This window comes from Bison bison, unplaced genomic scaffold (genome assembly GCF_000754665.1).
Source record: "Bison bison bison isolate TAMUID 2011002044 unplaced genomic scaffold, Bison_UMD1.0 scf7180017864458, whole genome shotgun sequence".
NCBI classification, from domain to species: domain Eukaryota; kingdom Metazoa; phylum Chordata; class Mammalia; order Artiodactyla; family Bovidae; genus Bison; species Bison bison.
The window spans coordinates 3,007,024-3,033,576 of record NW_011495020.1 but is presented as its reverse complement, the minus strand read 5'-3'; positions in this window follow the sequence as shown (position 1 = coordinate 3,033,576).

The window sequence follows — 26,553 nt, the reverse complement described above, 5'->3', positions numbered from 1 at the left end:
CGGACACGACCAAAGCAACCCTGCACGTATAGCCACAAGACTTTTTATGCCTGTGGTAGTTCTGCCCCAGTGAGAGTTGAAAGAGAAGTTGGCGCAGTTGCTTGGCCTGTGGGGACCCTGGCGATGCCAAGTGTGTAGGGACATGGACTGCCTTCACCACAGGAGTTATGGCCCTATAAGAGTCTCTTTTTGAGCCTCTTGTACCTGGCAATCAGAAGGGCTCTTTGGCCAGTCTTTCTTCAAAACTCCATTGGTTCAGTTATTTAGAAGGCTCCCTGGCCTGGGGTCCTTCTCTGTTGTTCAGCGTGTCAGAGACATAAGAGGGGCCACCCTGGTTGGGGTCCTACTCTATAGATCAGTGTGTCAGGCACTTAAAGAGTCACCCTACGTGGGATCCTACTCTGTAGTTCATGTGTCAGGTGTTTGATTGGCCAGCCTATCTACTTTTCAGCTGCCAATGTTGGTGTGTGGGGATAGAGAGGCTATGGTGATGGCTTCACCCCCATGCATGACTCAGCAGCATCGCCTTGCTTCCATGGCTGCCGGGCTTTCGTCCACTGACATTTCCTACCATGATCTTCTCCCTCACATCCCCTCAATCTATCTCTCCACAGACAACAGCAGCCCTTGCCCTAGGATTGCTCCACAGTCCCTAAACTCTAGCTTCCAGCTGCTGTGCCTTCCAGGATACCAGTAGTCCTGTCCAGGGTATGTATGGCTGCAACAAGGACTGTGTGATTCTCATTCCATTTAGGCTGCCACAGATCAGCTGTTTCACTCTCAGCCTTAAGTGTTTCTCCTCTGATCAGAAAATTGCCCTGATGTGGGGATCAGACCCCTGCTTCAGTTCTGCTTCTCGGCCGAGGGCAGGTCCAGGCCAACTGACACTTGTTTTTCCTCCTACTTCCTTCCTCCTACCGAGTTTGTGTGGGTCTATATATTCTTTTCTGCTGGTCAGGAACTCCTGTCCCCTCTCAGCTGGTGTTCTGCATGCACTTCTGGGTCTGATGGTGTATTCCTGATGTATTTGTGGAGAGAGATGTACTCCATGTCTCTCTACTCCTCCGCTATCTTCCAAGCTTTGAGTTTTGACAAAGAAATTCCTTATGCAACTCCTGGGATTAGAGAAAAATATTCAATTTCTTAGGAAATGTATTTAATCATTTTGCTTTATAGTCTTCACTGGGCTTGAAGCAGACAATAAACATTGAAATTCCTATTTTCAACATTTTTGCATGCCCTTGAAAAATGGTTGTGGAAGATTAAATAAATTACACAAATGGTATTTTATCAACTTTTTCTTCTAAAAATTATATCCTGAGATAGAGTTCCAAAAGTTCATGTTTCTCTACTTCTCAGTAGCTATAAAGTTGGACATAGCTCTTTAATTCAAAGGATTAAATTGGCTTTAGCTGAAAGAGGAGAGTTTGATTTTCTTTCACAAATTGCCATGGGAACATGAGTGCTGCAAAACTATTATACCTCTCATGTGAAGCATTTCAAATAATTTGGAATGTCTCAAACAATGACATTCAAAACCTCCCAAGCATGATCATCTAGAATATTAAAGCTAGAAGACTGGGCTATTTTATAATTTAGTATCATTTCAGATATTCCTGTGTTATCAATTTAATAAATCATAACCTCATCTGGAATAACATCTGAATCAATAATATTTTTAAAAGTCTAATTATCATATAATATGTACAGCTAAAATGTAGCAAGCTCAATTATAAGACAACAAAATTCTAGAAAAAGAAGATAAATTATTAATGATGTAACAAAAGCAATTGATGCAGTGGTTTTTCTTACGATCATATAAGCATTAAAAAACATTTTTAGGAAAAGAAGCCCATTCTTTTAGGAAAAGAAGCTCTAAAATAAGATTTTATAGCAATGTGAAATGTGAAGTTTTTATCCTTGACATGTTATTAACTTGCAGTGTCATCCATATTATCAACAAATGGACTGAAATAAGACTGCTTTTTACTTTATTTAGTATGAGGTCCAAATTTTACATTTTATTCGTTTATTGCTACTGCCAACATGGTAAAAAGTTCTATATGCAAGCTATTTTTGAACTGGAATACATACATTTTTTATTCTTAGTTTTAGTTCAATGTTGCTGGAAGCAATTTCATTAAAGATGGATAGAAAGACAAAAACCACAAATTCTTTAAACAACAACATAAGCTGCTCCTTTGATTTCTTTCTAAGTTAAAAAAAAAGGCTATCTGAATATACTTCAGACATCATGAGGCAAACATTCTTTCCATGTAATCTTGACTTTTCTCATCATTAACCAATTGATTTTATTCTTTTCCTTCCCTTGTTATTTTGTGAACATTTGAAATTATCTTATATTTAGTAATCCATTATGGACTATTCTTTAGCTTTCTAGGTATTCAGGGAACCTATATTTTCCCATACAAATATAACAAAAATGCATTATTTTCCTAATGATGTTAATATATGCTCTGACTCATCAGAAAGAATGCCAATTTCTCCTAAGGGAAGACTATGTTTTAACTATTTCCGAAATCTTTCACATTTTCTAACTAGTTCAGTGTCAGTTTCACTAAACCTTAAATAAATACATCTAAATGTTTTTTCCATTCTTAATGCACTGCTTTCAAACATTCTCTATTCTGACCCATCTTCCTAAGAGATGGTAATTTTGACTGTTTAGAGTACTAGATAGACATGAGTTTGAGCAAGCTCTGGGAGTTGGTGATGGACAGGGAAGCCTGGTGTGATGCAGTCTATGGGTGGCAAAGAGTTGGACATGACTGAATGACTGAACTGACTGAGAGTACTGGAGATAAGCTGGTGAGGGAAAATCAGGCAGAAGAACCATGATATAAAATGATAGCAGCATGAGTTTATTTCATTTTCTCCCTAAACAGAAGGTCATGTGTAAAGGTAATTGCACTTTCAGCAATTAAAAAAAAAAAAAAGTTTACATAAAAATAACTTTCACTTACTGGGAAACGCTTCAAAATAGATTTCTCATTTGATAGCGTAATTCATTTCTGAGCTTCTTGAAACAATCTGACTAACGTTAAAAACAAAATTAAAAAACATTAATATTTTTCTTCCTTCAATACCTGAACCAGAGAAAAATTTATGATTGTAGTTTAATTTTATTGCTACTGAACCTTTCTTGAAAATGAACTGGCAGATGCCATTAGTAGGTTAATTGATTTAATAATATTCCTATGAATAAGCTAGCACTTCTGACTTGAATCGCTTTCTCAATTGATTGGTACTCTATAATAGTGTTCTATAAAACATATAGAAGGAGCAACAAGGAACTCAGCTTTGGATTCTTCAGTTAATTCATTAACGTTTTCAATTTGCTAAGTGCATGGCATTTGTTACTAATAATTAGACACATGCATTGCTTTTACAAAGGCTCTTTAAAATGTAGTCTTGTAAAAATCACCCTAGAAAAAAAGTATGTTAATAGTCTAGTTGTGTGTTTATTTTTCAAATGCCAGCAAGTAGCACCTTCCAGGGACTTACAGGATGGAAGAAATCAGTATCAGTCAAGGTAAGCTGCAGGGCAGTCTTGGTTCAGGAAAAGGAGAGGAAAGGGGAATGTCACACAGAAGCTGCAAGACAGGAGCTGCCACCAATGGCTCCAGAGGAATGAGGAGGGCCACTCTCTGCTAATTTCCAGAAGTGAAAAAATGTCTCCATTTTTCAGAAAAAAACAAACAAACAAAAAAAATGAAGTTTTATAAAATAAGATTGCTAGTTTAGAGGGTTAATGAATCCATTATTTGTCTGAAAACCAACCGGTTTCTGACTAAAATCAATATTTATCCAGAGCCCAGGCTGAAGTTACCTATCACCTTTATAGAAAAATTCCTAAGAGTGGGGGATTAATCTAAAGTTTTATTATAATCATCCCTATTATTAAAGTTGTATTATTTAATATTTGTAGTGAAATGTTAAATGTTTGACATTATTGTAAAGGACTGGTAATTTCTTCTCTTTCAGTTTATGTTGAAGAAAATAGTCTGTCTGTAATGTGTTCCTAATTCTTTAATGTTCTTATTTTTTTTACACTCAATAGTTTTATATTCTGTCTAAATGAAGTACAAGATCATTGATTTTTTCAGTTTTTGAAATAAGGCATTAAATATTAAATTTATTTATTTTTGACTCAAGAAAAACATTTATTATTCTTATGTTTTGACTTGTTCTATAGATTCTTTTTTCTTTTTTTTTCTTTTTTTTCCCTTATCTGTTGTAGAGTTTCTGCAAAGATGATAGTACTCTCATCTCTATTATTCTGATTGGTATTGTTTAAACGCAAAAATATTTATTAGCTCAAAAAGTAAGATAATTCTCAACACACTGTCTCATAATCCCCTCTTTAATTAAAATCTATTACCCTAATTATTTAACTATTTAAAAATACTACATTGTTTAATGTAATAATTAATGTACTTTTATATTAACTGAGAGAATTTCAATATACCAAATATGTATGACTTTGTTTATTCAAAGTCATAGATATAACATTTATCTGTATTTGAAAGAGAATACTGAATTATTGGGCTTTTCTATTGGCTCAGAGGGTAAAGAATTTGCCTGCAATGTAGGAGACCTGTGTTCCATCCTGGGTCAGGAAGATCCTCTGGAAAAGGGAATGAATGGGTACCCACTCCAGTATTCTTGCCTCAAGAATTCCACGGACAGAGGCTATAGTCCATGGGGTCACAAAGAGTTGGGCATGACTGAGCTACTAACACTTTCACTGAAGTATTAGATATCTGAATGATGTGCTTTGCTTGTTGTAGATATTATTGATAATAGATTATAATTTTTGGTTGTATGACATTCACTGTGTGTAAAAATAAAGTATCAACTAAAGTGGGTGCGTGCGTTGTTAGTCACTTCAGTTCAGTTCAGTTCAGTTCAGTCGCTAGTCCTGTTGGACTCTTTGTGACCCCATGAATAGCAGCACGCCAGGCCTCCCTGTCCATCACCAACTCCCAGAGTTCACTCAAACTCACGTCCATCGAGTCAGTGATGCCATCCAGCCATCTCATCCTCTGTCGTCCCCTTCTCCTCCTGCCCCCAATCCCTCCCAGCATCAGAGTCTTTTCCAATGAGTCAACTCTTTGCATGAGGTGGCCAAAGTACTGGAGTTTCAGCTTTAGCATCATTCCTTCCAAAGAAATCCCAGAGCTGATCTCCTTCAGAATGGACTGGTTGGATCTCCTTGCAGTCCAAGGGACTCTCAAGAGTCTTCTCCAACACCACAGTTCAAAAGCATCAATTCTTCGGCACTTAGCTTTCTTAACAGCCCATCCATACGTGACCACTGGAAAGACCATAGCCTTGACTAGATGGACCTTTGTTGGCAAAGTAATGTCTCTGTTTTTGAATATGCTATCTAGGTTAATCATAACTTTCCTTCCAAGGAGTAAGTGTCTTTTAATTTCATGGCTGCAGTCACCATCTGCAGTGATTTTGGAGCCCCCCAAAATAAAGTCTGCCACTGTTTCTGTTTCCCCATCTATTTCCCATGAAGTGATGGGACCAGATGCCATGATCTTAGTTTTCTGAATATTGAGCTTTAAGCCAAAATTTTCACTCTCCTCTTTCACTTTCATCAGTAGTGTCCAAATCTTTAAGACCCCATGAACTGTAGCCTGCCAGGCTCCTTCATCCATGGGATTCTCCAAGCAAGAATACTGAAGTGGGTTGCCATGCCCTCCTCCAGGGGATCTTTCCAACCTAGGGATTGAACTGGGCCTACTGCATTGCAGGTGGATTCTTTACCGCTAAGCCACCAGGGAAGCCCATCAACTAAAGTAAATAATACTTACCTCCAGAAAAGGGCAAACCTACCTTCTACAAGACCATTAGTGTGTGTGTGAGGGTGGTGATTGAGTGTTCTGTAATTGAACTGTGCATTGGCTTGGCTACAAATTTAGTTAGACTTAGCTCATAATTATCATCAGATATTTTGAGAGTACAGTGTAGACTTTCATTTGTCAAGGCTTTGACTCTAAGATTTATAGAGATGTTAGCCATCCCTTTGTATTTTTCTAAACTACCTCTAGTTTTCCCAATCATGAGTGGTCTCACTTTGCTCCCAGCTGCCAGCCTTTTTTCTCTGGGGATGTTTTCTTTTGATCATTTGGTTCAATTTCTTCTGCCCTTTCCCTAGCTTTTGGACACTGGAACTATCCCTCTACCTGGTATGCAGACTTGGAATGCTATTGCAATGCAGTCATTGAAAATCTAAAATGACTAAGGGGATTTTTATTATCTTCCTTGACCCATGCACAACCTTCAAAGGGCCAATATTTCACATTCAGAGAATGCCAAGATCCAGGGGATCATTAGTGAACATCTGAAAGACTTCCTGCCACAAGCTAATTTACTTTTCTTAGTATGGTAAAAAAACAAAGCAAAGCAAAACAAATGAACAAAAAGTGCCACCACCAAAACCAAAAAAAACTCTGTAAAGATTTTATACTTACCTGACTGAGAGTGCTGGTTTCTTATAAATTTAATTTCTACATTCTAACTTGTAGTGAGAACCTTAATCTTATTATAAGCCCTGTGCATTTTGTAGAAACTTTTCTTACTTTAAAATATAAAACATTTCTTATATCTGTGTAAAATCATATATAATAATTTACATGTGTATATAGTTTTTTTCACCATTGGTGTCTTGTAGACATGAGCTTATTAGAGGGGACCAGGGTCAGAATTGAGTATAAGTTGCTTTTGGAGGAGGGGGCGGGGCCATGGGCAGCACTGCCAGCCTGAGGCCAATAAGATTGCAGGGTTGGGGTAGTTGGAAGGAGAGTAGAGTCAATAGAGCATTGGGTCAGCACTCACTCTGTGAGTTTCTTCAGAACATTGGGGCACTTTGGAGGAAGGTGAAGGGTATAGGTGCCTGGATCCAGTTGCAGCTGGGATAGGGGACAGGATGATGAAGAAGCTCCGACCCCAGGGATCTGCAGTCACTGAGAGATTAGCTTGGAGAGAGGGTTTAGGGACAGGCTCTTGGATGAAGCGGGCAGGGGGCAAGTGTGATGGCCTCAGTAGCTGTTGTGAGAGTACACACCACAGAGGGAACAATGGGGTTGACGGAAGGCTGGGCCTGAGGATGGGAGACTCCGTCCTTTGGGAAGCCCTCTCAGCCCTGCTGTAGGGAGGGCAGCAGGCCCAGTGGGATGACTCTTTGGCCATCATCTCCTTACAGCATTGGTGGCTCACAATGATGCAGAAGGCTGCCTCTACCCATAGCTTGTCCCTCTGATACAGGAAGTTCTCCACTCAACTACCTAACCTTTGATCAGGGCCCAAGGAAAACCCCACATGTGGGGTCCATATTCTCTTTCATGTCATTTGCAAACACTATAGTAACAGTACAATGTATATATACTATATATACAGTAGAGGTGTTTTGCTAGTAAAAAATCTTTAGACTGCTGGATCTTATATTTGTTTTGTAATAAACACTACAAGTAAATAAAGCACTCTTTCTGGCGTATTCAAACCAAACACAAGACAGCATTTTTCTACCTAATTTTTAAGACTTAGCTCAATTCTTCTTCTTTAAGATGCTTCTCTCCTCAGGGAATTATTTCTCTTTTCTATGTTTTAATGAACTATGTGTATTTGTATTCATTTATCATGGTTTCTACTATATCACACAGATTTATTTGACCATCAGTTCCACTAAGACTCCAGTAGAACACACGAGTCATAATAAATGCCTAGCCATATTTATTCAATTAATTAATTCAGAGTATTAAAACATAATTTCTTGGTATCCTCTTAATATCTGGCTTCATTAACAAATAAGATATCTTACTTTTGAGTCACAAGTCATTTTTTTAAATGCCTAATGAGAGTTTCAAGTAGAATAAAATGGTATGAATTCTGTAATTAATATTTCTGCCTTTTCTCACATAAAAGATAATAGGTTTTGGTAAACTGACTTTGGCTAGAGGTCACTATGGGCTTCCCATATGGCGCTAGCGGTAAAGAACCTCCTGCCAATGCAGGAGAGGTAAGAGACACAGGTTTCATCCCTGCATTGGGAAGATCTCTTGGAGGAGGGCACAGCAGCCCACTCCATTATTCTTGCCTGGAGAATCCAATGGACAGAAAAGCCTTGAAGGCTACAATCCATAGGGTGGCAAAGAGTTGTACAAGACAAGAAACTGCACACATGCATGCACGCAGAGGTCACTGTAATTTAGAGGCTACTAATAAATAAAAGCTCTATTTGAAATCAACTCAAATAATTTACTGAAATCTACAGATTGACAATAATTTCAATAAACAAAAATAACAGAATAGAGCTTTCTAAGAAACAGATGCAAGGATTACTCTCTGTAAGTAAGTTTAAGCCTTCTTTGCTGAATTGATTTGGTTGATGTCCCAGTAAATCTGCCAACACCAACAGCCACTTCTCTCGGATATTTACTTATACTTCCTAGGAATTTGGTTATGCTGAGAAACTTTGGAACCAATTCTTCACAAAGAGATGCCAGTGCATTGGCAGTGTGAACTATGACAGGGCTTTATGGAAACATTATTTATGGCATTTGATAATGTCTTTTTTTAAAATGCCTGGATACTCCCCAAGTATTCCTCTGTGACCTGACAGTATTTCCAATCATCTCGGGAGCTAATTCCTTTTCACTTTCAAGTGTTAGTAAAGAAAGAAGTTTTTCTTTTTCTTATTTTGTATTACTTTTCAGTCCTTGAACATAGAACTATCATGGAAGCAGCAGTGATATGGAAAATATTATACACTTTAAAATTATTGGTTTTTAATTTTTATATCAGATAATTTATACCAGATAATTCTTAAATAAATATCTGCATTTATACTAAGAATACCTGCCTTATGATCCAGCAATCCCACTGCTGGGCATACACACTGAGGAAACCAGAAGGGAAAGAGACACGTGTACCCCAATGTTCATCGCAGCACTGTTTATAATAGCCAGAACATGGAAGCAACCTAGATGCCCATCAGCAGATGAATGGATAAGAAAGCTGTGGTACATATACACAATGGAGTATTACTCAGCCATTAAAAAGAATACATTTGAATCAGTTCTAATGAGATGGATGAAACTGGAACCTATTATACAGAGTGAAGTAAGCCAGAAAGAAAAACACCAATACAGTATACTAACGCATATATATGGAATTTAGAAAGATGGTAACAATAACCCTGTGTACAAGACAGCAAAAGAGACACTGATGTATAGATCAGTCTTATGGACTCTGTGGGAGAGGGAGAGAGTGGGGAGGTTTGGGAGAATAGCATTGAAACATGTATTATATCATGTATGAAACGAGTCGCCAGTCCAGGTTCGATGCACGATACTGGATGCTTGGGGCTGGTGCACTGGGACGACCCAGAGGGAGGGTATGGGGAGGGAGGAGGGAGGAGGGTTCAGGATGGGGAACACATGTATACCTGTAGCAGATTCATTTCGATATTTGGCAAAACTAATACAATATTGTAAAGTTTAAAAATAAAATAAAATAAAAGAATACCTTGATATTTTCCTTTCTTCTTCTTCTTCTTCTTTTTTTTTTTTTTGAGTGGCTTGAAAGCACAAATTGATCATAGTTCTGTGGGCAGAAAGATTGAGGTGCCATCAAAATAGGTTTCTAGTGAGACCTCATGATGGCTTGTGGATTGCCACCCTCTTGTCCTCAGATGGCCTTTCTTTTGTGCACCCATGGTAAGAGAGATCTCAGACATCTTTTGCTCTGCTACTGGATTACATTCTGTTCTATCAGGTTCCAGTTCTTCTGGATTAGGGCCCCATCTATTTTTATGACTATGTGTAAATAGTCTTATAGATTAGGATTCAGATTGAAGGAGAATACTCTGCCTTCAAAATACAGAAGACAGGGAGGACATTTTAACACTGGTTAGGTTCTCTCCTGGGCAAAGTATGCTTACTCTCTTGAGATCCCTTTCTTAAAATATTTGCATAAAGAAATCAGGGGCCTGGAACTTCTCTGATGCTCCAGTGGTTCTGACTTCATCTTCTAATTCAGGGGGTGTGGATTTGATCCCTGGTTGGGGAGATAAGATCCCACATGTCTTGGAGCCAAAAAACTAAAACACAAAACAGAAACAATGTTGTAAGTCATTCAATAAAGACTTCAAACATGGTCCACATTAAAAAAAATTCAAAATTAGTTTTCCCTAGATTGGTTCTTGATAATCATAGATGGACAAACCGTAGTCAATTTCTTATTTAAAATTAAAAAATCCTATCTAGTAAGTATTTATCAAGCACTTATTGGGGCTTCTCTGATGCTCAAGTGGCAAAGAATCTTCCTTCAGTGCAGGAGACACAGATTCGATCCCTGGATCCAGAAGATCCCCTGGAGGAGGAAATGGCAACTCACTCCAGTATTCTTGCCTGAGAGATCCCATGGACAGAGGAGCCTGCTGGGCTACAGCCCATAGCGTCATGAAGAGTTGGACATGAATGGGCATGTGTGCACACGCGTGCGTGCGCACACACACACACACACACACTCAAGGAAGCGCTGATTGAGGCAAGTCCTATGTTAAGCACTGAGAATATTCCTAGGATACAATGTATGTAATCCCTGTCTTCACTGAGCTCACATTGTCAAACAGGTAACAAACATTAACTAAAGGATATTTATCCAATTAAATTTAAGAAAACTACTATGAAGTAGAACAAAGAGAACTATTCTAGATGTTCCAGAAATATTTAAGGAAGTTCCATTTAAGACCATTTTGGTATTATACTAGATTACTATTGCCATAAACTCAGTAGTTTGAGATAGCACAAATTTATCATCTTACAGTTCTGGAGACCAGAAGTCCAGTATGGATCTCACTGGGCTAAAGTCAAGATTTTCAGGGTTGCACTCCTTCTGGGGGCAATTTGTTTCCTTTTTCAGTCTCTAGAAATCACCCACATTCCTTTGTTTGTGGTGTCCTTCCTCTATATTCAAAGGCAGAAACTATGGTTGTTACACTGTTCTCATATTGCCATCACTGTGGTTTGCTCTCTTCTGCCTCCCTTCAGTACTTTTAAGATGTTCTGAAATTCCATTGAACATATCTAAATAATCTGGGATCATCTATCTATATCAAGATCAGCTGATTATCAAACTTACATCCATCTGCAACTTTAGTTCTCGTTGGCCATGTAATCTAATGGTCACAGGTTTAAGGGTTAGGATTTAGGCATCTTTCAGTTCAGTTCAGTTTAGTCACTCAGTCATGTCTGACTCTTTGCAACCCAATGGACTGCAGCACGCCAGGCCTTCCTGTCCATCACCAACTCCCAGAGTCCACCCAACTCATGTCTGTTGAGTCTGTGATGCCATCCAACCATCTCATCCTCTGTCGTCCCCTTCTCTGCCTGCCCTCAATCTTTCCCAGCATCAGGGTCCTTTCAAATGAGTCAGTTCTTCACATCAGGTGGCCAAAGTATTGGAGTTTCAGCTTCAACATTAGTCCTTCCAATGAATATTCAGGATTGATTTCCTTTAGGATGGACTGGTTGGATCTCCTTGCATCCAAGGGACTCTCAAGGGTCTTCTCCAACACCATAGTTCAAAAGCATCAATTCTTCAGCACTCAGCTTTCTTTACAGTTCAACTCTCAGATCCATACATGAGTACTGGAAAAAACATTGCCCTGACTGGGTGGATCTTTGTTGGTAAAGTAATGTCTCTGCTTTTTAATATGCTGTCTATGTTGGTCATAATTTTTCTTCCAAGGAGTGTCTTTTAATTTCATGGCTGCAATCACCATCTGCAGTGATTTTGGAGCCCTCCAAAAATAAAAAGTCCATCACTGTTTTCATTGTTTCCCCATCTATTTGCCATGAAGTGATGGGATCGGCGGAGAAGGCAATGGCACCCCACTCCAGTACTCTTGCCTGGAAAATCCCATGGATGGAGGGGCCTGGTGGGCTGCAGTCCATGGAGTCACTAGGAGTTGGACACGACTGAGCGACTTCACTTTCACTTTTCACTTTCATGCGTTGGAGAAGAAAATGGCAACCCACTGCAGTGTTCTTGCCTGGAGAATCCCAGGGACGGGGGAGCCTGTGGGCTGCCGTCTCTGGGGTCGCACAGAGTCAGACACGACTGAAGCGACTTAGCAGCAGCAGCAGCAGCAGATGGGACCAGATGCCATGATCTTAGTTTTTTGAATGCTGAGCTTTAAGCCAACTTTTTTACTCTCCTCTTTCACTTTCATCAACAGGCTCTTTAGCTCTTCTTAACTTTCTGCCATAAGGGTGGTGTCATCTGCATATCTGAGGTTATTGATATTTCTCCCAGCAATCTTGATGCCATCTTGTGCTTCATCCAGCCCAGTGTTTCTCATGATATACCCTGCATATAAGTTAAATAAGCAGGCTGGCAATATACAGCTTTGATGTACTCCCTTTCCTATTTGGAACCAGTCTGTTGTTCTCTTTGCATGGCCATTATTCCGTCTACCACAAGTAGCAATTTAAAGGTATAGGACCTGGTTCAGCAAAGGCAGGTGAGTAAGACCATTTCAATCAAAGGAAGCAACATGAGAGAAGATTATGGACTGGAATAGAGAGGTATGACTAGGACCAAACTTGTCTACCCCTTATGCAACAGTAAGGGTAAGAGTGAGACATGATCTATTGACCTGTGTATGGTGATGGATATTAACTGGACTTATTGCAGTGATAATTTTGCAGTATATACAAATACCAAATCATTACATTGCACACCAGGAAATAATATAATGTATGTCATTATACCTCAGTTTAAAAAAATCTAAGATGAATAAGTAAAAACAACAACGTATATATTATCTTCTTCAATACTTACCTGTAAAGTTATAAATAAGTATATTTTACTTTCAAGCTTTTTACAGACATAACTTTTCTTAAATAACATGAGAATGAAGCTTACATAAAATTTACATGACACCTGTCAAGCATTTAAAGAAAACAGAATATGTAATTCAACTTTCAGATAACTATGAATGGATAGAAAATATTTTTAATTGAGAATGAAGGATAAGTGATTGGAAGGATAGAAAATAAGTCACCTTGAAAGTCTGAATTTCCACAAAATTTCAGAAAAACTCTGATTTAGTCTAGGATATGTGATACATACTAGCATTGAAACAAATTTAGAATTTAGAAGTTATTAATTCTTGCCAAATATAAATACACATTTCTATGCATCATAATTAAAACTCTTTGTTTCTCCTTCTTAACCCAGTAAAAACTTCCTATTAATTATATGAAACACAATTTCTGCTAATAAAAATAAAATATAAGCCTTGAAAAGAATGTCACCTGTTCAATTTATATGACTGCTTCATTTTTAATCAGGACTTCTACTCAAATGGCTCTTTTTTTCATAGTGACAGAATAAAGGAATTGTTAGAAATTGACCTTGGTAATTAAGTTCTAAAGATGAAAATTTTTAGTGGTGACAAGATGACAGAATTGAATGATTAGTAAAAAAAAAGCAAAGTTTCTATGAACTTGACATATTTGAAATTTTTTCATTTATAAGCATGTCCATTTATCACTAAATAAAAATTAATGTTGAGGAAAATAGAATGTTATGTGATTTTTCTTCCTTTTAAAATGGTCATAGATAATCATATATCCTACAAATAGGGAGTATTTTTACATTCAAAGCTGGGTCAAGGAGGAGAAAAAAGATGGGTGTGTTAATCAAGAGTAGAAAGACACAGACAAAGTGTTACCAAAAGCAAATAAAAGTGAGAAAAAATCATATTTGCATATATTTTAACTTAATACTATTTATCAAATATCTGGAATTTTTATGATTTAAAAAATAATAGAGAAATATACTAACAAAGTGTATAATCTGTTAATACTCAAACTATGCACAACACCTTAAAGATAAAGGATAGTCAATGCTGTTCTTGAGGATTAACCATTTTATCAATAAATAAAATAAATAAACAGTTTATTTATTCTAACCAACTTTGTTATCATAGGAACCCCCTGCAAAGAAGGTCTGGATCTCATTCATGGACATCTCAAAGGAAATGAGAGTGGGCAGAACTGGCACAACAGATTTTTCAGAACCAAAGATACTTGGGGGCTCATTATACAGCTTTGTGACTCTTCCTTATTCTAGCTGCCTCCAAAAGCACACTTATCTCCTAAAAGTTCGGAGCCACAGACTCCCTGGAGAAGATGTAATGTTTCACTAATAATCAGGAGCACCATCACTGATAGCTCAGTTGGTAAAGAATCCGCCTGCAAAGCAGGAGACCAGGGTTCAATACCTGGGTCAGGAAGATCCTCTGGAGAAGGAAATGGCAACCCACTACAGAATCCCTGCCTGCAAAATCCCATGGACAGGGGATTCTTTCAGGCTACAGTCCATGGGCTCACAAGAGTCAGACAAGACTTAGCAACTAAATCAATAACAAAATGAATAGTCATTATTTGTAAATATGGCCAATTCTAAATTTTATTATCACCTTCTATGGATCAACCAGTTTCCCCTTTCTTTCCCCGGAGAGCCATTTCAGTCTCTGCACTTCCCACTCTCACTTAAGAATTCCTTTCACCCTAGACTGAGAAGTCTTAGGATGGGCCAAGCCTGTTGCAGATTTGGGTGGATATGTAAGTGCCCTACAGGGCAATGTGTGTGATTCCATATGTGGTAGAAATGAAACAAAACAAACTTATTAAATAAAAGGTTAACCACAAGATCTCTAAAAGAGATTTCTCTGAATCCCCTTGGACTTTCTTGCTTGTGTAAAGAAACCCTCTGGGTATGACTTGGAAGTGCAATGGCAGATCAAAACCCAGAACTTCTCTGGAAAAAATGTAAAGGGCTTTGGAGACTGAGATCAGGGATTCTAAGGAAATTAATGAAGAAATTCTGACAGAAATAGAGGGGCTATTTGAACAAGGTAAATGACTGAAGCCCGCACTGAAAAAAACCACAGTGACAATTTCCCTTAAGGGAAGAATACTCAAGACACTTTAAAAGAACACAGTTTAAAATGCTAACACAAGCCTTTTACCCAATCCCAGTGCCCATACATGATCTAGAAGTGGAGAAATAGTGAGATTGAGTAGTACATAGAAATTCATTGCAGCTCTTCTCATCTTTCTCAATTTTAGCTCTTGCTCATGTGTCATCTTTCAGTAGAATGGCTAAAATTCAGTAAATGGATAAAACCAATTACTACTGAAGAACTCTCATTCATTATTGATGGTAATTCACAACATTCACTTTGGAAGACAACTTGGCAGTTTTTAAAAATGCTAACCTGAGCTCCACTATACAATCCAACCACTGCACTTCTAGGCATTTACCCAACTTACATGACACAATTTCCACACAAAAAACCTAGCTTTCAGGTAATTATAACATCTTTATTCATAATCACTCAAAACAAAGCAACCAAGATGTCTCTCAGGTGAATATGCAAACAAACCATAATACAACTTTCCAATGGAATACTCTCAATTAAAAAACAAAACAAAACAAAACAATGGACTACCAAGCTGTGCAAAGACATGGATGAATTTTAAATCCAAAGAGTCAGTGTAAAAATTCTACAGACTGCTTGATTCCATTTGTATGACATCCTGGAAAAGGAAAAACTGCAGAGATAAGTTTATTGCTGTGGGGGAGGGATAGTTAGGGAATTTGAGATGGATATGTACACACTGATATATTTAAAATAGATAACCAACAAGAACCTATTGTGTAGCACATTGAACTCTGCTCAATGTCATGTGGTAGCCTGAATAGGAAGGGTATCTGGGGGAGAAAGGATACATGTATACATATGGCTGAGTCCCTTGACTGTTCACTTAAAACTGTCACAACACTGTTAACTGGCTATACCCCATAGAGTCCCTGCCCAGGTGGCACTAGTGGTAAAGAAAATTCCTGTCAGTGCAAGAGACGTAGGAGATGGGTGTTCAGTCCTTGGGTTGAGAAGATCCCCTGGAAAAGGGCATGGCAACCCATTCCAGTATTATTACCTGGAGAATTCCATGGACAGAGGAGCCTGCTGGTCTATAGTACATAGGGTTACACAGAGTCGGACAGGACTAAAGTGGCTTAGCACACACCCATGCATACTCACATAACTTAGTTCAGAGTAAATCCTACTATGGTGTTGTTGTTGGTGGTTTAGTCACTAAGTCGTGTCCAACACTTGCAACCCCATGGACTGCAGCCCACCAGGCTCCTCAGTCCACAGGATTTCCCAGGCAAGAATACTGGAGTGGTTGCTATTTTCTTCTCCAAAATCTTATGGTACATTAAAAAAAAAAGAAGATGGCATGAGTCTTATGATGGGGTACTGTCCATGGCAAAAGAATATAAGTGAAAGTTGCCAAGTTATGTCCAACTCTGTGACCTCATGGACTATAGCCTGGCAGGCTCCCTTGTCTATGGAATTCTCCAGGTCAGAATACTGGAGTGGTTAGCCATTCCCTTTTCCAGGGGATCTTCCTAACCCAGAAATTGAACCAGGGTCTCCTGCATTGCAGGCAGATTGTTTACCAGCTGAGCTACCAAGGATAACTGTCTTACAGATAGAAGAAACAACCTTGTATTGGGGTTGGAAGGAAAAGTTGCTGACCTATGTAACTTTGGAAGTAAGTGGAATCTGTGAGACTAAAAACAAAGGGAAATGTACATAACTCTATATAGTAGTACATGAACTTATTTTTTTACACGGGAGTGCAAATTTACAATTCTGAAAACACTCTACATGTATCCTAAAATTTAACAATTATGAAAATAAATGGTAGGATTTCTCACTGTTAAAGTGGAAGGGTACATTCAGCAAGAGAAGGAGGCTAGAATGATTCATGCCTTAAAGGACTCAGCTGGAGACAATAGGACCAAGTCATATTTACCTTTGCATAAACAGATGTTACATAGAGAAATAATTACAGATATATATACATACATGTGTATGTATACATATGTGTGTGTGTGCTCAGTTGCTCAGTTGTATCTGACTCTTTGTGACCCCATGCACTGAAGTCCATCAGATCCTCTGTCCATGGAATTTTCCAGTCAAGGATACTGGAGTGGGTTGCCATTTCCTTCTTCAGGGGATCTTTCCAACTCAGGGAGGGAACCCATGTCTCTTGTGTGTCCTGCAAGGTAGAGAATCCATTGGCAGATGGATTCTCTACCACTGCACCACCTGAAAGCCTTATATATGGGTTAATATATGCATATAAATTTCCTTGTTAAATCAGGTGAGAGCATCTATAGGCAATAATTCCTCAGCAGCAAAGAATACACTAAGTGTTCATATCTTGGTTTCTAATACCATTTTAAAATGGAAGAAAGTAGGAGTACTTGGGGAAATAGTTGATTTAGCAAATATTGGGGCAGGGCATGTACAAGATGAGCCTGAAGCATTTCACAGTGCCTGAAATTGAGTTAGTACTAAAAATTACAATTGAAGAAAAAAAAACATAAGCAATGGTAGAGGTATATTAAGGGGACATAGGTACCAAATGAAAGAGTTTCAAGTTGCCAAATATAAAACAATTTGAGCTACACATGCACATTCACACACAACAGTATTGGAGCATAACCCAAAATGTAAAATGCATATCAATGATGAATATGTAATTGAGGAAAATAAACACATCTTCTGGGCAAAAAGTCTTCAAATAATTTATGTACATAATCCAGGCTCCAGGAGGTAGAGTATAACTTCCCACTTTTTTAAGGTAGGCTGTACATAATGGCCATGTTCCGAAGACTACAGAAGAGAATAGAAGAAAAAAATAGTAACTGTACAATAGAGAAATCTGACAAATTCGATCTCAATACAGGTTGTTAAGTTTAACATGAAGAGTGTTAAGTCATGTTAACAGTATGTACTTCTGATATGATGCAATAAAGATGACTTTGACCTCCATGGTCTTCCTTACAAACCTATAACAGTAGATATAATTATAAGAAAAATACCAGTCTAGGCGTATTCTACAAAATGTTTGAACAATACTTCTTGAAATTGTTGAAGTCATAAGAAATAGGGCAAGTTTGAGAAACTGTCATGGTTAAGAGGCACCTAAGGAGAAAAGATAACAAAATGTAATGTAATATCCTACATAAGATCTTGAGAAAGAAAAATAATTTTAGTAACAAACTAAGGAAATTTGAGTAACGTATGGACTTTAATTAATAATAATGTATCAGTATTGTTTCATTAATTATGAGCAATGCACCATACTAATATAAAGTATTGACAATAAGGTAAACTGGGTATGGACAATACGGAAACTTTTTGTGCTATCTTTGAACTTTTCTATAAATCAGAAACTGTCCTCAAATCAAAAGTTTATAAAAATATTACAATTTTAGTCCTGAAAATTGAAAGTTACATTTCTTATAGTGCAGCTCTGGATATTGAACTTGTGAGTAAATATATAGACTTCTAATAGAAGATTCTTGAGAGTCCCTTGGACAGCAGGGAGATCAAACCAGTCAATCTTAAAAGAAATCAATCCTGAATATACATTGGAAGGACTGATGCTGAAGCTCCAATACTTTGGCCATCTGATGCAAAGAGCTGACTCATCCTGATGAGTCATCAGGAAAACACCTGATGCTGGGAAAGATTGAAGGCAGCAGGAGAAGGGGATAACAGAGGATAAGATGGTTGAATGGCATCACCGACTCAACGGACATGAGTTTGAGCATATTCTGGGAGATGGTGAAGGACAGGTAAGCTTGACGTCCTGCAGTCCATGGGGTTGCAAAGAATCAGACATGGCTTAGTGACTGAACGACAACAATAGAAGCCAAGCAAAAAGACTTTTTATTGACAGAAGGTTGGCTATAATAGATCACATAATTAGAAGAAAAAATGAACAAGTTATAAACTTCTGAATATAGTTCAAAAAGATAGAATGAAGTCATCTTCCTAACAGTGCATTCTGCTCATTCCTTTATCCTAATAGCATTTTAGAACAAATCTTATTATCTAGCATCTATTAATCAACTCAGTAGGAAGCATATACCACAAACATTAGAGTGATGAGGATTTCTTAAGTATTTTAGAAGTCATCAAGGTAAAATTAGTATTTTGTTGCACTGCTTAGAGGAAATAACATTTAGCTTTCATTGTCATTATCATCACTGGCAAATCTTGCTTGATTTTGTTGACAATTTGTTTTGTTAGAATACTAGTTGTTACTAGAAGAAAGGTCTATCTTTAGGTAGAAACCATTTGAGATATCAGTATATGTGACAATAGAGTTGTAATATCTCAGGTGGGAAATGTTGATTTAGAAATATGAATGGAAACTGTGACATAGACTTCTAACATTTCAAGTATCATAATCATTAATTCTTATGTATTCTAGTTCTTATGTTCCCTTATTATCTCAAACAGTTGAATTATTCACTGTAGAATATATTCTTAATCAAATGTATAAATGATTTGTACATTTGTTAGCAATTTTATTATCACTGGCAGGGATTCTGTATTCTTGATCAGGTACTATTTTTATAAAAGTGTTTAATGTAATTTATTATTCAACTTAACCAAATAGAAAGGTAGTGCCCTTACCAAACTCATACCCAACTCAATAGGCTGGAAGGAAGTGTGATTTTGTAAACAGCAGCATCAGTGAGATTTCTTGCTGCATGTCATGGTGGGAAGAATGTTCTTGAAGAATATAATCTGATGGGAAGCAAGGTGACTTTGTATAAAACACCTATATTTTTAATATAGCATATTTGGGAGAAAAGACTCCAATTACTGAAATGTCTATATTGTATTGCTGTTTTCACATCAACACCAATGGATAAAGATATGACTTTCTTAGACATTGTGATTATTTCTGTGATTACAATATGGCAACTCAATATATAAAAACACATCTGTTGTTTCTAATTATATCTCTTCCTGAACATTTCCATCATGCTAATTTCAGTTGCTGAAATAAGCAACTGAAATAACTGAATTTGCCTTTCCTTTCATCTAATATTTGTTTAAGCAAACACCTGGGAATTTCTGTCTATAGGGAAAAATATAATGAGATGATTCAAAGATACAGCTTACTATAAAAACATAGTTTTCATTTTTTTTCTGTTATTTATATAAGTACAAATTCCCCATTTCTTTCACCCTAATTAAAACTGCTTTACCTTCTTCAGATAGATGTTATTGGTGGGGGGAGGGGGGGAAGAATATTGAAACTTGAAGGATTTACCCAGAACATGACTTTGATTAAATTTTAAAAGTATAAGCTGAAAAAAAAAAAAAAAAACATATTTACAACAACCCTAACCTTTTCAAGGTAATTTGTCATTTCTTTTCCCAAAGAAAGGTAAAGGCAAAGAATGCTCAAATTACTGCACAATTACACTCATCGCACACGCTAGTAAAGTAATGCTCAAAATTCTTCAAGCCAGGCTTCAGCAATACGTAAACTGTGAACTTCCAGATGTTCAAGTTGGTTTTAGAAAAGACAGAGGAACCAGAGATCAAATTGCCAACATTCGCTGGATCATCAAAAAAGCATTATTTCTGCTTTATTGACTATGCCAAAGCCTTTGACTTTGTGGATCACAGAAACTGTGGAAAATTCTGAAAGAGATGGGAATACCAGACCACCTGACCTCACTCCTGAGAAACCTGTATGCAGGTCAGGAAGCAATAGTTAGAACTGGACATAGAACAACAGACTGGTTCCAAATAGGAAAAGAAGTATGTCAAGGCTATATATTGTCACCCTGCTTATTTAACTTATATGCAGAGTACATCATGAGAAATGCTGGGCTGGATGAAGCAAAAACTGAAATCAAGATTGCTGCGAGAAATATCAATAACCTCAGATATGCAGATGACACCACCCTTATGGCAGAAAGTGAAGAATTAAAGAGCCTCTTGATGAAAGTGAAAGAGGAGAGTGAAAAAGTTGGCTTAAAGCTCAACATTCAGAAAACAAAGATCATGGCATCTGGTCCCATCACTTCATGGCAAATAGATGGGGAAACAGTGGCTGACTTTTTTGGGGGGGCTCCAAAATCACTGCAGATGGTGACTGCAGCCATGAAATTAAAAGACATTTACTCCTTGGAAGGAAAGTTATGACCAACCTAGACAGCATATTAAAAAGCAGAGACATTACTTTGTCAACAAAGGTCCGTCTAGTAGGCTATGGTTTTTCCAGTGGTCATGTATGGATGTGAGAGTTCGACTATAAAGAAAGCTAAGCGCTGAAGAATTGATGCTTTTGAACTATGGCGTTGGAGAAGACCCTTGAGAGTCTCTTGGACTGCAAGGAGATCCAACCAGCCCATCCTAAAGCATATCAGTCCTGGGTGTTCATTGGTAGGACTGATGTTGAAGCTGAAACTCCAGTACTTTGGTCACCTGATGGGAAGAGCTGACTCATTTGAAAAGACCCTGATATTGGGAAAGAATGAAGGCTGGAGGAGAAGGAGATGACAGAGGATGAGATGGTTAGATGGCATCAGTGACTCAATGGACATGAGTTTGTGTAAACTCCAGGGTTTGGTGACGGACAGGGGGGCCTGGCGTGCTGGGGTTCATGGGATCACAAAGAGTCAGACATGACTGAGTGACTGAACTGAACTGAACCTTTTTCTATTAGTTCCTGTAATTCAAGTAAACTCATTATTTCTATTTAGATAACTTGCTTCAATGCCTCAGTGAATCATATTATTAATCAACTAGTTGCAGAGCTCACTATATTCATCATTTTAGGTGTTATATCTAACATGGATTTTCTTTTTGCTGTATATACAAACTAGTCAAGCAGATATGTCCTAACTTATAACTGAACATACAAGATGGTTCATAGTTCTAATAGTTAATAGAGTTATCAATAGTTAATACTATTATCAATAATGGGCTTCCTTTGTAGCACATTTGGTAAAAAATCTGCTTGCAATGCTGGAGACCTCAGTTTGATTCCTGAATCAGGACCCTGGGGAAGGAAATGGCAACCCATTCTGGTATTCTTGCCTGGAGAATCCCATGGATAGAGGAGCCTGGCAGGCTAGAGTCCATGGGGTCTTAAGAGTTGGACATGACTTAGTGACTAAAACCACCACCACCATTATCAATAATAGTCAAAATATTATCACATAATCTATATATTATTAATTTTCATGAGAGGGTTAAAGAATATCAGAGTAGAGAGGCAAAGCTTTAAGAAATGAATGGATTCATATATAAGTCTAAGAGAATAAATACCATAAGACATTCCTGAGGAGTGAACAATGTATTTCAAAAAATGAGAAGGCAAAGAAAGCATGGGCAGATATGACTAAAAAGTTAGACTCAATTTCTCCCACTTTTGTTAGAAATTCCATACTACTGAACCTAACAAGGACTTTAAAACCTCTCATAGATATGTACTAGGAGACCAAATTATTCTTTTAGGTGAATATAATTATGAAAAAAGTAAGCAATTACAAATCACAGTGATGCCTATTAAAATTTTACCTTTACCTAAATATATGAGGGAGTATCAATCTTCTTGACCCATTTCACATATTCTTTCTTGTTCTCTCTTTAAAAGTGTCTACTCCTTTGTACTTTGTGATTAATTGTCAGGATGACTGAGTAGCTCTTTCCTAAGCAATATAAATGTCATTCACTTCTCTTGAAACATGTTTGGGACCACTTAGAAGCTGAAAATCTCAGACTTCAATGTTCTTACAGCCAGAGAATGATAAACTATCTTTCAAGACAGCAACAGGGTCAAACTTGTTGAGAATAGATTTCTAGAATTAAGTTACACATGGAAATTGGTATTTTGTTGTATAATATGGCATATCAGTGAAAAGTTGCTAAGCTATGCCAGGATTGGTCTATTTTCGTCTACATAAAGTAGTCCTGTGATTAAACAAAATGTCATGAGTCATTGTAAATAGTGTTTTTTATTATGCCCTCCTTTTTAACAACTGGAATATAATTGCTTTACAATTATTACAGTTGGAGATGGACAAGGAGGCCTGGTGTGCTGCAGTTAATGGGGTCGCAAAGAGTCAGACGTAACTGAGCGACTAAACTGAACTGAACTGAAGTACAGACATGCCCTGAGAAAGTCATAATTCAAAAGAACATATGTACCCTAAATTTCATTGCAGCACTGTTTACAATAGCCAGGACATGGAAACAACCTAAAGGCCTAATGACAGATGAAGAGATAAGGAAGACACAATACATTTATACAATGGAATATTAAGTCAGTCATAAAAAAGAATGAAGTTGGGTCATTTGTAGAGATGTGGATGGACCTAGAATTTAGAATCTGTCATACAGAGTGAAGTAATAAAGAGAAAAACAAATAACATGTTAATGCATATATATAGAATCTAGAAAAATGGTACAGGTTAACCCACTTCCAAGGCAGGAATAGAAATACCGACGAAGAGAAGAGACATGTGGACATGGTGGGGAAGGAGAGAGTGGGTTGAATTGAGAAACTAAGACTGACATAAACATAGTATCGTGTGTCAAATAGATAGTGGGAAGCGGCTATAAAGCACAGGAAGCTCAGCTAGGTGCTCTGTGATAACCTAGAAGGGTGGGAAGTCCAAAAGGAATGAGATATATATATATATATATATGGATGAACCTTTTATTGTACAACAGAAACTAACACAATAATAATTGTAAATAATTGCTGCAGTCCAAGGGGTTGCAAAGAGTTGGACACGACTGAGCAACTGCACTGAACTGAACTGAGGTGGCTCAATAGGCAAAGAATCTGCCTTCAAAGTGGGAGACTGAGGTTCGATCCCTGAGTTGAGAAGATTCCCTGGAAGGAAGGCCTGGAAACACACTCCAGCATTCTTGCTTGGAGAATCCCATGGACAGAAGACCCTGCCCGGCTACTGTCCATAGGGTCACAAAGAGTTGGACATGGCTGAAATGACTGAGCACGCGTGTATGCACTACATAATAGCAGCAATATTTTAGAGAGCCTATATTTGATTTTTGTTCCTGATAAGTCAAGTGGCAGTAAAGAACTAATTCATATTTCTTTTATGCATTAATGTTGTTACAAATGAGTGAGCTTTTTTTTTTTTTGCAGAATAATGAAGCAATATGTAATTTTTGTTAAATAATTGGTTTTCTTAAATCATATGGCTGCATAAGGATATATGTTCATTTTCTTCTATGCTTACCCATTACTTAGATGTCCTTGGGAGAAAGGTAGCTAAATTTAGGACAAAATTAAAATCCTAAGATAAGCTTTCAGTCATTCAAAAAAGAATAGGATAAAATCTGAAGTTATTTTAACTCTTACTGCAGGGACTAATCAACTGGGCTCCACTGCTTTTTTTGAAATAGGTTTTAAATACAATGTCCTGTTTTTCCCTTTATAGCATTCCTCATGTTTGAGTTATGCATCATTGGTAGTGTTTTAAACCATGGCATCTACATCTGGTCTTTATTACATGCTTTATTGCATACTTGAATGGCATTTTTCAAAGCCTGGAGGTTTTTCACATTTCCTTTAGTGAGATTTATGCAATAGAATTTATAGAGTCAGAAGAGGAGAATCGAGAAAAGAGAGCTGATGACTCTATTTAATGTAAACTTTAACTGCCACAGGCTAACACAGACATAAGGAAAAAAATATCAAGTACCCAACTTAAATCAATGAAGCTTTAAATTCTTTTTTTTTTTTTTACTCTATTGAAGTTCCAATTCCAACAGCCTTCACAAATGGCTGCTTGTGATACCAAAGTGCTTCCTAACTTATTTTTTGTGTCTCCATATCAAGGGCAACTCATTTAAGGAAAAATGCCTACTATCATAGTTATAGAATGCTTAAAATACTATTTATTGAAAGAAAGGGCAGTGTAAAAAAACTAAGTAGTCCTTGTACTGTAAGATCCCTTTCAGCCTTGGGCAGATGCCCTCCAGTATCTGGGGCAATCAATAAATTAGGATTGTTTCCACTAAGAGTTACATATTTCCCAGGTATCATGGTATAATGTAAAGCACAAAGGTATTAAAACCAGACAGGCATAGATTTTTAATCCCATCTTTGTGTGGCTATGGGAAAGTAACTACGCCAGCTAGGTTTTAGTTTCCTCTTATATGAAAAGTAAATGTGACCTTGGAAGGTTGCTAGTAGATTAGAAATAATGGATACAAAGCACCTGGAACATAATAGACATTCTATAATAGCTATTAGTAAAAATTATCTGTCGCCTTTTTAGTTGCTGTTGGATACCCTAACTGATTCATATTCTTTTGGTCTCACAAGGTAACCTTGTTCTTTCAGGCTTACCTACTTTTCTGTGAGCAGGTTATATCATGTCCTCCCAGGGATCAGTACAGGAGCTGTTTTTCTGTCAAGGAGTGATGCTAAACGCAGTTGTCTCCTTCCCTGACCTTCCCCATTTTTTCTGAAGTTTTATATTTCAAATTTGTGCCTACACTGGGAATCCAGTGCTGTTAGATATGATCCCTGTGTCTGAGAGCTCCTGTTTATGATCCCTGCTCCTGTGTCCCATGTCACAAATTCCCATGTTTTTAAAGAATGCCTCCAGCAGAAAGCCCGTAGACGTAAATGACAACAGTGTCCTTAATAGCCTGATTTACACAAAATTTTCATGGCTTCAATTTCATTGCTTCTCAGACTATTCTAACAAAATTTTAGAATAAAATCTCTCTACAATAAAATTGACAGTTGAAAACCAGGAAAAAAATTATAGTGCCCTCTCCCTCTTCAAACTCTTCCATCTTTAAATTGCTATTACAAATGAATAGTAGACCATTTATTATACAAATGTTTACTGGGAATCTACTGAAGTTCTTGGCATACAGCACTGAATAAAACAAACAACAGTCCCTTACGACATGCATTTGGGCCTTGGACTTGTGTGGAACATATGTTGTGTGTGTGTGTGTGTATGCCTGTGTGTACGTGCGGCTCAGGCATGTCTGACTCTTTGCGACCCCTTGGACCGCAGCCTGCCAGGCTCCTCTGTCCATGGGATTTTACAGGAAAGAATGTTGGAGTGGGTTGCCATTTACTACTCCAGGGGATCTTCCCAACCCAGGGATCAAACCTGCGTCTCTTGCATCTCCTGCACTGGTAGGCAGATTCTTTACCACTGCACCACCACTACATTATCTAGGTGGTAGGAATCATTTTTTAAAAAAAATTAGGGTTAGTGTTAGGGAGAAAATAATAGCAAATGAAGCAACGGACAAACAACTAATCTCAAAAATATACAAGCAACTCCTACAGCTCAATTCCAGAAAAATAAATGACCCAATCAAAAAATGGGCCAAAGAACTAAATAGACATTTCTCCAAAGAAGACATACAGAGGGCTAACAAACACATGAAAAGATGCTCAACATCACTCATTATCAGAGAAATGCAAATCAAAACCACTATGAGGTACCATTTCACACCAGTCAGAATGGCTGTGATCCAAAAGTCTACAAGCAATAAATGCTGGAGAGGGTGTGGAGAAAAGGGAACCCTCTTACACTGTTGGT